A 13,972-nucleotide genomic window follows, 5' to 3' on the forward strand; every position below is an offset into this window, starting at 1 on the left:
CTTCGGCTGAGCTTTTAGATATGGTAGGTTGTTTCTTGGTTTTCCAGGAAATGAGACAGTCCCATATGAATATGTAGAAACCTGTAGTGGACTTTCTTGTCACGGGGCAGGAAGCCCAGTCAGAATCAGAAACTCCTCGGAGGTTGAGTGATGAATTTGTCGAGTAGAGAAGAGCTTGGCTTGGACTTCCTTTGAGGTAACGGATTAGATGGTGAAGGGCCTGCATATGTGGGGTACGGGGAGCGGACATAAATTGACTTAAGTTGTTGACGGCGTATGTAATGTCTGGTCTTGACAAGGTGAGATAGAGAAGTTTTTCAATTAATTGCCTGTACTCTGATGGATTTGTGAGAGGTTCTCCTTGTGTGTCGTCGAGTTTTGTCTTTGGATCCATAGGTGTTTTGGTTGGTTTGCAGCCAATGAAGCCGGTATCCTCGAGGAGTTGCAAAGTATATTTTCTTTGAGACATGAAGAGACCTTCCTTGGATCTTGCTATCTCAAAGCCAAGGAAATATCTTAAGTCACCTAAGGCCTTAAGTTTGAATTGTTGGTGTAAGGAATTCTGAACTTGATGTAAGGCTTGTAGGTTTGGACCCGTTAGTATTATGTCGTCGACATAGACCAAGAGGGCTATGAAAGTGTCATTGGTTCCTCTTGTGAATAGGGTGTAATCGGCTTGTGATTGCTTAAATCCTTCTTGGAGAAGTGCATCCGTGAGCTTTTTGTACCATTGTCTCGAGGATTGCTTAAGTCCATAGATAGACTTTTGCAATTTGCAGACAAGAGGAGGACCTTTGTGATCAGAATTAGACACTTGTAAACCAGGTGGCAAGGCCATATAAACTTCTTCATTGAGATCCCCATTAAGGAAAGCGTTGTTGATGTCAATTTGCAAGGTGTGCCATTGTTTTATAGTAGAGATGGCAAGAAGCAACTTGAAAGTAACCATCTTGGCCACGGGAGAGAAGGTATCAAGAAAATCGAGTCCTTCTTGTTGAGAGTATCCTTGTGCAACTAGTCTTGCTTTTAGTCTTTCTACCGAACCATCGCTGTTGAATTTTATTTTGTAGACCCATCTGCATCCTATTGCTCTTTTATTCGGAGGTAGAGGAACAACTATCGACATTTTGTTGTTCTTTAGTGCAGTGAGCTCATTATCCATTGCATCTAACCATTGTTGAAACTGAGTAGCTTGTTGATAAGATTGTGGTTCTTTGAGAGAAGTGACTGCAAGAATGAAGGCTTTGTAAGATTCGGTTAACCTTGCATAAGACATATATTTATTAAGAGTATGGGGAGAAGAGATTTTGTCGTGTATGTAAGAATAACACTCAAAGTCACGTAGATAAGTAGGAGGTTTTGATGTTCTGCTGGATCTCCTGGGGCCTGCATTTTCATTTTCTGCAGCAGGCTGAGATCTGGTTTCTGTGCTGTGAGAGGCAGTGGCAGGTTCTTCAATGACCTATTCAATTTCTTGGATAGGAGGGCTGTGACTTTGATCACCTGTTGTACTAGGAGGATAGTCACTTATGGGAGAATTAGTAACGGTGGAAGAGGGGAGAACTAACTCAGAAAAAGGATTAACATTAGTAATACTTTCATTAATTTTGTGAAAAGGAAAAATATTTTCATGAAAAACAACATTTCTTGATATGAAAATTTGTTTAGTGTTGATATCATAAAGTTTATACCCTTTAACACCTTGAGGATAGCCTATGAAAACACAAGGTCTAGCCCGAGGATCAAACTGTTGGAATTATTTTACCAGGATCTTAGATCTACTCACAAGTATATGTTTATTAACACCCTAAATATGAACTTTCTAAAACGATGAAATAAACACGTATAAAGTTTAAGAAACCTTACATTGGGTGCAGCGGAATTAAATGACTCCTTCCGTTCAGATCTCTAACCCTTCTATCCTTTCTGTAGCAGAGTATTATCAAGATCTGAACCTGGATCTCTTTCTCTGAATCTTTGATGCTGAAACTCCTTTGCTGATGATCTTTCTTCACGATCTTCCTCACTATGATTGAGGTATTGCTTGCTGTGTGTGGGCACTACTCTAATCACTAAGGGTTTCGAAATTATCAAGGAAGAAGAGAGAGAGAGGGTGGCGACCAAGGTAGAGAGAGAAAGGCTCAGGTTTTCTGATTCAGAAGTGTAATTTTCTGAAGCCTTCACTACCTATTTATAGCATTCCACTAGGGTTAGGTTTGAATTATTTGGCATTAAAATAATGAAAATATCAGTTTAAAATGTCTACAAAAGTGGCCGGCCATGGCTTATTGGGTTTGGGCCTTGCTTTTTGCAATTTTGCAATTTTAACACTTTTGTATCTGATTTTCTCAAAAATGCCAATTTTCTAATTCAACCATTTAAATGCCAATTCTAACTATTTAATAACTATAAATAATTATTAAATAATATTGTCATTTATCATATTTATTAATTGAACCATACAAAGTATCATAATTAACAAATATGCCCCTAACAACTCTTTCTTTACAATTTCGCCCTTACTTAGTGAAAATTTCACAAATAGACATAGTCTAATTTGAGAATTATAATTGATTAGTCAAAACCAATTACATGAGTCTTACAAACAATATTATCTCAACTAGTGCAGGAACCATGGGTCTATATAACCGAGCTTCCAATAAGTAGATCAAGAATTTAGCACTAAAATTCACTAACTTATTAATTCTTCGTTGAATCCACGCATAGAACTTAGAATTGCACTCTCAGTATATAGAATGCTCTATATGTTCCACCATATAGACGCATCATTAGTTATCCATTGTTATAATCCTAATGTGATCAATGATCCTCTATATGAATGATCTACACTGTAAAGGGATTAGATTACCGTAACACCCTACTATGTATTTTATCCTTAAAACACTTGACCCCGTATAAATGATATTTCAGCTTATGTGAAATGAGTACTCCACCATTTATGTTCGTTTGGTCAAGCTCGAAGGAGATCATCCTTTGCTTACTATTCGCCAGATAGAAGCTATAGATTCCATGTTTATGCTAGCGCTCCCACTCAATTGCACTACCTGTTGGGTTTTATGCCCTAAATAAAATTCTTTACAATCTGATTAGTTATCAATATAAGAAATTTGATGTGATTGATGTTTGCATGAATTTTACATGCTAATGGTTTAATATGTTTGATATGTTTATTACATTCATACACACAAAATCAGTTAAATCCAGATCATATGTTTATTCACAATTACAGTGTCGTCAACACAGTGGAATGTGATTGTGATCATATGAATCAAAATTTTTGGTCCCTGTTTCATCAGTGTTATTGGATTTACACTAATGTGATAATCAACGATGATGTGTACTTACACTTGGAGTAAGTGTTGTGTTCTTTCCAGGACATTAGTAAAGTATACTAGTTTCGAATGTATGGAGTATACATTGGACTGGACCGATATTGCAACTAAGTTAAGATATTACAAACTTACCGTTATACATATCTTTCCAAGTCAATATCAGTAGTTGATCTTAAGATTAAAAGAATCTAAATCCTGATATGCTTGGGCTCAACTCAGGAGTGCTATTCATGTTCTTAGATTTATTAGTTAAGCCTACTTTCGGGTCAGGGTGATACGTATATTTTGGGAACATGATAGTATGATTGAGTGGGAGTGCTGAACATAAATATGGAATCTATAGCTTCTACTTGTGTATAGAAGTCAAGTGATGATTCCCTTCGAGCTTAGCAAATAGAAGTAAATGGATGAGCTCTTGTTTAACTGACTAATTATTAGATCACTAAACACCATTTACAGGTAGCTAAGTGTTTTAAGGGGCAAAATACATTGAGGGGTGAGAACGGTAAAGAAATCCCATCTCGATGTAAATCATCTATATAGAGGATCTTTAAATCACAATAAGATTATAACAATGGTTAAATGAGATAGTATATTGGTATCGTGAAACATACAATATGCTCTATATAAGTCTGAGAGTGCAATTCTAAGTTCTAAGAGTGGATTCAATGAAGAATTAATAAGTAGGAATTTACTTGGTAAATTTGGTTCACTTATTGGAAGCTCAGCATATAGATCCATGGTCCCCATTCTAGTTGAGAACATTCTGCTTGTAAGACTCATTAATTGATTCGTGATTGATCAATTATAATTCTAAAGTTAGACTATGTCTAATTTTATGAATTTTCACTAAGCAGGGGTGAAATTGTAAAGAAAAGAGTTTTCTAGGTTTATTTATTTATTAATGGACTTTATATGTCTAATTAATAATTAAACTAAATGACAATATTATTTAATAATCTATTTTAGTTATTAAATAATTAGTTTTGGCATTTAAAAGGTTAGAATTGGAAAATTTGCGTTTTTGAGAAAATAGAGATAAAATTTGATAAAACTGCAAAATTAAGTGAGGCCCAATAACACCATATGGCCGGCCACTTAAATAGCTTTTTCAAATTAATATTTTCATTATTTTAATGCCAAATAAATCCTAACCTAAACCTAGTAGTTGCCTATAAATAGAAAGTGATGGCTCAGTCACATAACTTGCTTTCATTAGCTTTCTGACAGAAATTTCTCTCTTCAGAAAAACTGAGCCTTTCTCACTTTCTACCTTGGCCGAAATACCTCTCTCTCTTTTCCCTTCATCTTTTTCGTGACCCTAGTGAAAGAGTAAGTGCCCACACACAGCAAGCAGTAACTCAATCATAGATTGGAAGACTGTGAAGGATCAAACTTGAAGAAGAAGGACATTCAGGCTCAGATCTTGATTATACTCTGCTACAGAAAGGAATCAAGGGTTAGAGATCTGAGTGGAAGGAGACATTAATTCCGCTGCATCAATGTAAGGTTTTCTTAACTTTATATGTGTTTAATTTATCGTTTTAGAAAGTTCATATTTAGGGTGTTTAAACAACATACTTGTGAGTAGATCTAAGATCCTGGTAAAATAATTCCCAACCACTGGCCTCAGAGCCATGGTAATTGATTTACTTACATGAAATTTGGACTTTAAAACGATTGTTTGTATGTTCTTTGAATGGTATCATGTTGTATTGAGTGTTATTTGATGATTGATTGCTGTTTGTGAAATTTTCGTGAAAAATAATTGTGATTTCGTTTCTGGAATTATTTTTATTGGATAGTATGGAAAAAATTAAGCAAGTTAGCCTTTTACAGAACTCAATTTGGATTTTATTTGAATTAGTTATGATTTTTTGAAGATTTGAAAAAATCGGGGCTGTGCTGATATTTTCCTGTGATCGCAAATCTGTCCGTACAGTTTCGAATTTTTTCGTTTTTCTTCTATTTTTCATGCTTTTTCATGTAATTAACTTCCAATTTTTTGTATGGTTTTGTATATATACTATTACTATTCCTAATTCAATTCTAATTATCATTTTGAATTAATTTAATATATTTTTTAATTTAATTCAAGATATTAGTGTAATTTGAATTTGAATAGAATTAGTATCTATCTTCTTGCTTAAAAATCTATCTTATTTTTAAATTTGATTATATCTTATTTTTTTTAAATTTAAGGTCAGATTTTATAAGATATTTATAAAATCTTTTAAAGATATTTTAAAATATCTTATCTTTTAAGATATTTTTTAATAATATCTTATCTTTTAAGATTTTTTTTTTTTAAAATCAAATCTTTTTAGATATTTTGACCTTATTTAAATTTAAATAAGATATTTATAATCATGTAATTTTAAATAGATATAAGATATTTTACTAACTTTTAAATTTTGTTATTTTATTTATTCAAATTAAATTTAAAATCTGAAAAGATATTTCTTTTATCTTTTCTAATTTTTTATTTAATTTTTATTTTTAAAATAGCATTTAATATTTAAAAGTAGTTAGTAAATTTTTGAAATGATATTTAGGTTGGTTGAAACCTAATTTTTCAAAATTGTAGGTTTAATTTTGAATATTTTTTTAAAATAGTTTCGAAATTTAAAATATATTTTTTTTATTTTTATTTTTCGAAAATAATTAATTTTTTTTTTCGAAATCTAAATTATTTTTTTTAATTAAATATTTTTTTTATTTAATTATTAATTTCGAAAATTATTTATTTAAAATTAAATAAATCCTACTTCCAACTATCCAGCTAACCTTGTTGCAGGACTATGTGTTTTTAGCTTGTATGTAAGTTTTAAAAACCTATTATTACTTGATTGCAAATAGCCATGGTTACTTTTTGCCAAATCTAATGATCTGATGGCTTCCTTGGTCAAGTTAATAATTTGTAACAGGTATATTTTACAATCTTCTTTCATCTGTGTATGACCTAGCAACATGATAGGATCCATCCAAAGTGTGCCTGTATGAGCCTATATGTTTATTTTGTTTTAATATAGATACATATAGGTTGTTGCTAAATAAAATGTCACACCATGATAGATTTTATTTAGGTCCATTTAGTTATTGGACCTATTCAATTAATAACAGTTATTTATTTTAAGGTTAAATTCCTCTCTTTTGGGCCTTGTGTGAGAGTTGGGAGCCATAGAAGTGGGTACGACATACTGAACCCAGCACCCCCTCACATGAACTACCCCAATTGTGAAGGCCCATTTGCCTGATTTGAATAACTGTACTAGGTTAATTATATTAGTTTGACCTAATAAAATTGAATTAGCAACATAATTAACTTTTAAAATATATGAAAATTTATTTTCATTTTAATATTTTAAAGTTAATTTTAAGAAAAACACTTTTAGTTTAGATATTATTTCTAGACAAACTATTTGTATTTTTCTTGTATTTAATTAAATATAGAATTTTAACTAACTAAGATTCTTTCTGGAGCTTATTTAATTAAATATTCCTATTTAAGTTATAAATTAGTTGTATCAACTGATTTTTCTTATCTAACTTAAATTTGAATATTTGATTTAAATTTTAAATCAAGTTGAGGAATCCTAGGCATTAGTTATTAAAGATTCTTAAGATATTTTTTAAGTTAATATCTTTTCAAATATTAACTTTAAAAAGATATCTTCAAATTAAGTGGTTACAACTTAATTTGTGATATTTAATTAAATCTAGATTTGAAATTATTTAAGTTTTAGATTTTTTCTATATAACTTAAATTAGATATTTTTTAAATTTTGAAAAGATACTTAGTCAAATAAGATATTTTCTAGATAGTAATTTCTAGACTACTTATTATTTCTAATATTTAAATAGGAAAATCATACTTTGTGAAATTAATTATTTAAATAATTAATTTTGGTACAATTTTATTAAGTATATTTTTCCTAGTATTAAATAGAAATTAATAATTAAGCCTTCTCTACACTTAATTATTATTTCTTGAATTTAATACATTTAATTAAGTTGAAAAATCTAAATATCTAAGTTGATTTTCATCATGATACTTAAATATTTATTGATTTTTCATGACACTTAATTAAATAGAAAATTATTTTTAGGTTGAAATTTAATTTTTCAACTTAAATTTAAATAATTTTCAATATATATATTTTTCTTTATTAATCAATTTCGAAATTTGCATTTTATTTATGCAATAATTTTCGAATTTTTTTTATTTTGAAAAATAGATTGAGTTGTAAATTAATTATTTATTTTAATTCTTGGGCCAACTACAATCAATGATTTTTTCATTTAATTGATTAATTTAAAATAAATGAATTTAAAATATATATATATTATTAGAAATTGAATTAACTAGTCAAAAGAAAATCTAGATAGGTGATATTTTTGCTTGAAGTATTTCTTTTCTATTTTTTATTATTTTTCGAAAATTGTATATTTTATATATACTTAATTTTTCGAAACCCAATAAATATATTCTCAAAAGAAATTTTTAAGTTGCTAATTATTTATTTAATTCAACTTAAATTAATTTCCTTAATATTTATATTTAAGATTATTACTAAGATGGAAATAATTAATTTTATTTCAATCACCATCTAAGTATAATTTTATAAATATTATATTAAATTCTTATTTTTGAATTTTAATTCTTAATTTAGAATTTAATGAGATTTATTTATTAGAATAATAAAGAAAATACATTTTAAATAATGAGCTTTATTATTATTAAGATATTCGATCTCCATTGTGGGTTTTACACTGCGTTTGTTTTAGTGAGTAATCCTCCCTAATGGAGGAACGTTCATTAGCAATTTCGCACCGTTTAATCTCGCATGATAAGTGGTTTGTAAGTGTTTTATATGGTATAGATCAACCTAATGGTGGCGACCATATTTGACTTGCAAATTGCGAAACAATGGTAGAAGCTCATGAGATAGAATAGCCTTGACTCTCGCCTAAACGGGACAACGCTGGATTCTGATCTTGATCAAATAAAAGGTTGCTAGAATGTTTAACATTTTAGATGAGCTGACAACTCTATTCAATGGATGGTAGCTTTGACTCTCGCCTAAACGGGACACTGATATCAGTTTATTGAAAACCTTGGAAATTATTTAGGATTGAATTTTTAAGTATTTTCTCATATCATTCCTACTTGCTATGTGCTTATAATTTCTGAATTGATTTTGTGTGTTAAACCATTATTAATTTCTATCTATTGATTTCTATTATTTTGTAGTATCCTGTTTTGTCAAAATGAATCCCATGTTATCACTGTTGACTGAAAATAAGCTGAATGGATCTAACTTTAATAAATGGAATGAGAACATTAATATTGCTCTCATAGGAGAAAGTGCCTTGTTTGTTTTAACTGAGCCGTCACGAAGTGCACAGGGATAATGCATCCAAAGCTGTGAAAGAAAAGTATGAGCGTTGGCAGAAAGCAAATGACAAATCTCTATACTTTATGCTTTCTAGCATGGTTGACACCCTCGAAACTCGGTTTTCTAAAGGCGAGAAAATTTCTTGAAGTTATGACGAAGTTAAATGAGCTATTCGGTAAGGCATCACTTCAGTCACGCTTTGACGCGACTAAGAAGTACATTAATGCACGGATGGAACCTCATCAAAACGTGCGTGACCATGTTCTCCTCATGTCCAGTTATTTCCAAGAAGCCCAGGATCATGGTGCTGAAATGGACAGTGCTACTCAAGTAAGTCTTATCTTGAATAGCCTGACTCTAGAATTTCTACCATACACATCAAATTATGTCATGAATAAGAAGGAAATTGACTTTCATGAATTAGTCAATGACCTTCAAACTTATGAAAATTTGATCGGAGGACCCAAGAAGAAAGGGAGTAAACCTCACAATCCTGGGAATGGTAATGGGACGATAAAACCTGAAGCAAATGTTGCCTCTGCTTCAAAGCCCAAATCGAAGAAGAAGTGGAAGAACACCAAGAAGCGAACAAAAGCCATGAAAAAGGCTGCTCCTTCTGGTGATGCTACACTTAAAGGAAAGTGTTTCTACTGCAATGAAAAAGGTCATTGGAAACCCCAGTGTCCTAAACTTCTTGCAAAGAAACAAGGTATTTCCATTAATGAACTTTAAGAGTTTTAGTGAATTATTATCCAATTGGATTTATGATTCTGGACTAAACTTTGTTTATTTGTTTTCTTCTTCTTATAGGCCAAGCTACTTGAACTCAATTGAGTTGGATCAGAAAGCTGGACCAACGGTGAAATCGTCCAGATGAAGATGAAGCTCTTCAATTTTTGAATTAATTGTTTTGGTTTAAAACAATTTGGATTTCAAATTTTAGTTAGGGATATTTATCCCTGTTTTTCTCATATTGTTGCAATACATTTTTTTTATTAATAAAGTTTTATTTTTTTTTCGAAATTCACTATTGCACTTTATGGGATTGAGCTTCATTTAATTTATCTTCATCAATTATTACCACATTATATTTATATGTTTGTATGTGTAAGTGTTTTTATTATTGATGCAAATTCTATAATATTTACAACTCTTCATAGAGTTATATTATATAAACACTAGAAATTATTTCTATGTTTATCAATAATTGTTAATTCTCATACAATTATTAAGAATTTGTTTAATAAAAGGATCTTATGATCTGATAGGGGTGGAGAAAAGTTAAGAAAACTATGCAGTTCAACGATCTTTTATATCTAATGAACTCTGGATAGTATTCAACTCCACATAAACTCTATCACACTAAGAGAATCATGATCTTTATAACCTTTAGGGGTGGATCATAATCTCTATATACTTAGGGGTGGAGGTTATCCACAGGTACCCTATATGTATATTCTTAGGGGTGGAGTCTATTCCACAATTCCCTATGAAACACATATCTTGTTTAAACATGGAAGTAATATAATGAGTCAGCTATTGTCAATATAAATTCTTGATCTTGATTGTATGTTCCATTTCGATTTTTATTTGTAAGTAAAAGTTTGATACCTTTGAAAGTTCTTTGTTAAAGTTTCACACTACCTTAATTGAGTGGGAGAATTTTAAAGTTCTATACCCATCTTCATTAGGTTGATAATTGTGATAGGTACTTAAGAACACTACTGAAAAGCAAATCTAACCATTCACATGGATAGGTATAGCTTATCAGAATTATGAGTATAAGATAAAGAACTCTAGTTCAGTCCATTCGAATGACTTGAACCAAGAATTCTTAATCCTCATAAAATTTGATGGTATCTTAATTTTGATTACTTTATCTCTGGCATGTATTTTTCACTTCAAATACTAGTCTGCTATGTTGATGACTTAGTCTTAACTTAAAGTTTCAGACTAACACAAAAGTCACAACTAGATAACTCTCTAAACAATCAGAGGTTAAAAGTATTATTTAACCAGACATCTGCTATTGAGTGGGAGCTATCTGAGATGTAATCAAATAGGGAACATTAGAAGATATTCAAGAAGGATTTATGAAAGTGATCTATATGTCAGATATTAAGGAACTGTGTATCAGTTGTCTTTGTATCTCACCATCTAATTTCGATTTATATGAGATGGTGCTTACTTTGGGGTGGAGGAATTATTGTATAATAATTCAAGCTCTACCAGAGAAGAACTATAACTTGGTCTATTCGAAAATACCAGAAAGTTATATCACTGAAGAAAAGTCTACACTGTATTATCTCAATTACATATTTTAAAATATGAGAGATATGTCTTCTGTTAATTCAGATGTACTTTTAAAACAGTAAAGATTTCAGTCTCCCTTGATAAGTAAAGCATATAGTAAAGGATGTTTCATAAGTGTATTTATGAACTAGTTTCCAGAAGTTTGGGTGGATTCAAATATACTACACTTGATCTGAAGATCAAGACATCAGATTGACCTATTTGCACGGTTTGTTTTATATTAGTGCAAGTGGGAGTTTGTTGGGTTTTATGCCCTAAATAAAACTCTTTACAATCTGATTAGTTATCAATATAAGAAATTTGAAGTGATTGATGTTTGCATGAATTTTACATGCTAATGGTTTAATATGTTTGATATGTTTATTACATTCATACACACAAAATCAGTTAAATCCAGATCATATGTTTATTCACAATTACAGTATCGTCAACACAGTGGAATGTGATTGTGATCATATGAATCAAAAGTTTTGGTCTCTGTTTCATCAGTGTTATTGGATTTACACTAATGTGATAATCAACGATGATGTGTACTTACACTTGGAGTAAGTGTTATGTTCTTTCCAGGACATTAGTAAAGTATACTAGTTTCGAATGTATGGAGTATACATTGGACTGGACCGATATTGCAACTAAGTTAAGATATTACAAACTTACCGTTATACATATCTTTCCAAGTCAATATCAGTAGTTGATCTTAAGATTAAAAGAATCTAAATCCTGATATGCTTGGGCTCAACTCAGGAGTGCTATTCGTGTTCTTAGATTTATTAGTTAAGCCTACTTTCGGGTCAGGGTGATACGTATATTTTGGGAACATGATAGTATGATTGAGTGGGAGTGCTGAACATAAATATGGAATCTATAGCTTCTACTGGTGTATAGAAGTCAAGTGATGATTCCCTTCGAGCTTAGCAAATAGAAGTAAATGGATGAGCTCTTGTTTAACTGACTAATTATTAGATCACTAAACACCATTTACAGGTAGCTAAGTGTTTTAAGGGGAAAAATACATTGAGGGGTGAGAACGGTAAAGAAATCCCATCTCGATGTAAATCATCTATATAGAGGATCTTTAAATCACAATAAGATTATAACAATGGTTAAATGAGATAGTATATTGGTATCGTGAAACATACAATATGCTCTATATAAGTCTGAGAGTGCAATTCTAAGTTCTAAGAGTGGATTCAACGAAGAATTAATAAGTAGGAATTTACTTGGTAAATTTGGTTCACTTATAGGAAGCTCAGCATATAGATCCATGGTCCCCATTCTAGTTGAGAACATTCTGCTTGTAAGACTCATTAATTGATTCGTGATTGATCAATTATAATTCTAAAGTTAGACTATGTCTAATTTTATGAATTTTCACTAAGCAGGGGTGAAATTGTAAAGAAAAGAGTTTTCTAGGTTTATTTATTTATTAATGGACTTTATATGTCTAATTAATAATTAAATTAAATGACAATATTATTTAATAATCTATTTTAGTTATTAAATAATTAGTTTTGGCATTTAAAAGGTTAGAATTGGAAAATTTGCGTTTTTGAGAAAATAGAGATAAAATTTGATAAAATTACAAAATTAAGTGAGGCCCAATAACACCATATGGCCGGCCACTTAAATAGCTTTTTCAAATTAATATTTTCATTATTTTAATGCCAAATAAATCCTAACCTAAACCTAGTAGTTGCCTATAAATAGAAAGTGATGGCTCAGTCACATAACATGCTTTCATTAGCTTTCTGACAGAAATTTCTCTCTTCAGAAAAACTGAGCCTTCCTCACTTTCTACCTTGGCCGAAATACCTCTCTCTCTTTTCCCTTCATCTTTTTCGTGACCCTAGTGAAAGAGTAAGTGCCCACACACAGCAAGCAGTAACTCAATCATAGATTGGAAGACTGTGAAGGATCAAACTTGAAGAAGAAGGACATTCGGGCTCAGATCTTGATTATACTCTGCTACAGAAAGGAATCAAGGGTTAGAGATCTGAGTGGAAGGAGACATTAATTCTGCTGCATCAATGTAAGGTTTTCTTAACTTTATATGTGTTTAATTTATCGTTTTAGAAAGTTCATATTTAGGGTGTTTAAACAACATACTTGTGAGTAGATCTAAGATCCTGGTAAAATAATTCCCAACACTACCGTGTTCCCAAAATGTACGTATCACCCTGACCTAAAAGTAGGCTTAACTAACAAATCAAAGAACACGAATAGCCTTTCAAGATTGAGCCTAATCATAACAGGATTAAGAACATTTGATCTAGGATCAACTTGGCGATATTGACTTGAATAGATTTTACGGTAACTTTAATTAAATCTAAGTCAAAGTTCAATATCGGTCCCTTTCGATGCATACTCCATGCATCCAACCTGAGCTTTACTTTAACCAATGTTCTGGAAAGAACATAACATTTCTCCAAACGCAAGTAAACTCTTGTTGTAGATTATCATATCAGAAAAACCCTGTGTCTGATAAATCTAGAAAACTTTATTCACATAGTCATGTTTACTTTCCAATGTGATGACAACACAATAAACAGGATCAAGTATGCGAAAAGGGTTTAAGATGAATTTATAAATCAAATAGACAAGCAATTGATAAAGTGAACCAAAACATACACAAATGAATGAAAAATACTTTTGTTTCTTTATTGATGTTGAATAAAATAGATTACATTGAAATGGAGTTTTATTTAGGGCATAAAAACTAACAAACTCCCACTTGCACTAATATAAAACTAATTAGTACATATCAATTAATCCTAAATTCCGACGGTGCTTTTCAAAGGCTGTCACGGCTAGGACTTTGGTAAATGGATGAGCTAGGTTATCCTCTATGTCAACTTTCTCAACTAGTACATCCCCTCTTGCCACGTATTCTCTGATAATGTGATACTT

Source organism: Cannabis sativa, chromosome X (genome assembly GCF_029168945.1).
Source record: "Cannabis sativa cultivar Pink pepper isolate KNU-18-1 chromosome X, ASM2916894v1, whole genome shotgun sequence".
Classification (NCBI taxonomy): domain Eukaryota; kingdom Viridiplantae; phylum Streptophyta; class Magnoliopsida; order Rosales; family Cannabaceae; genus Cannabis; species Cannabis sativa.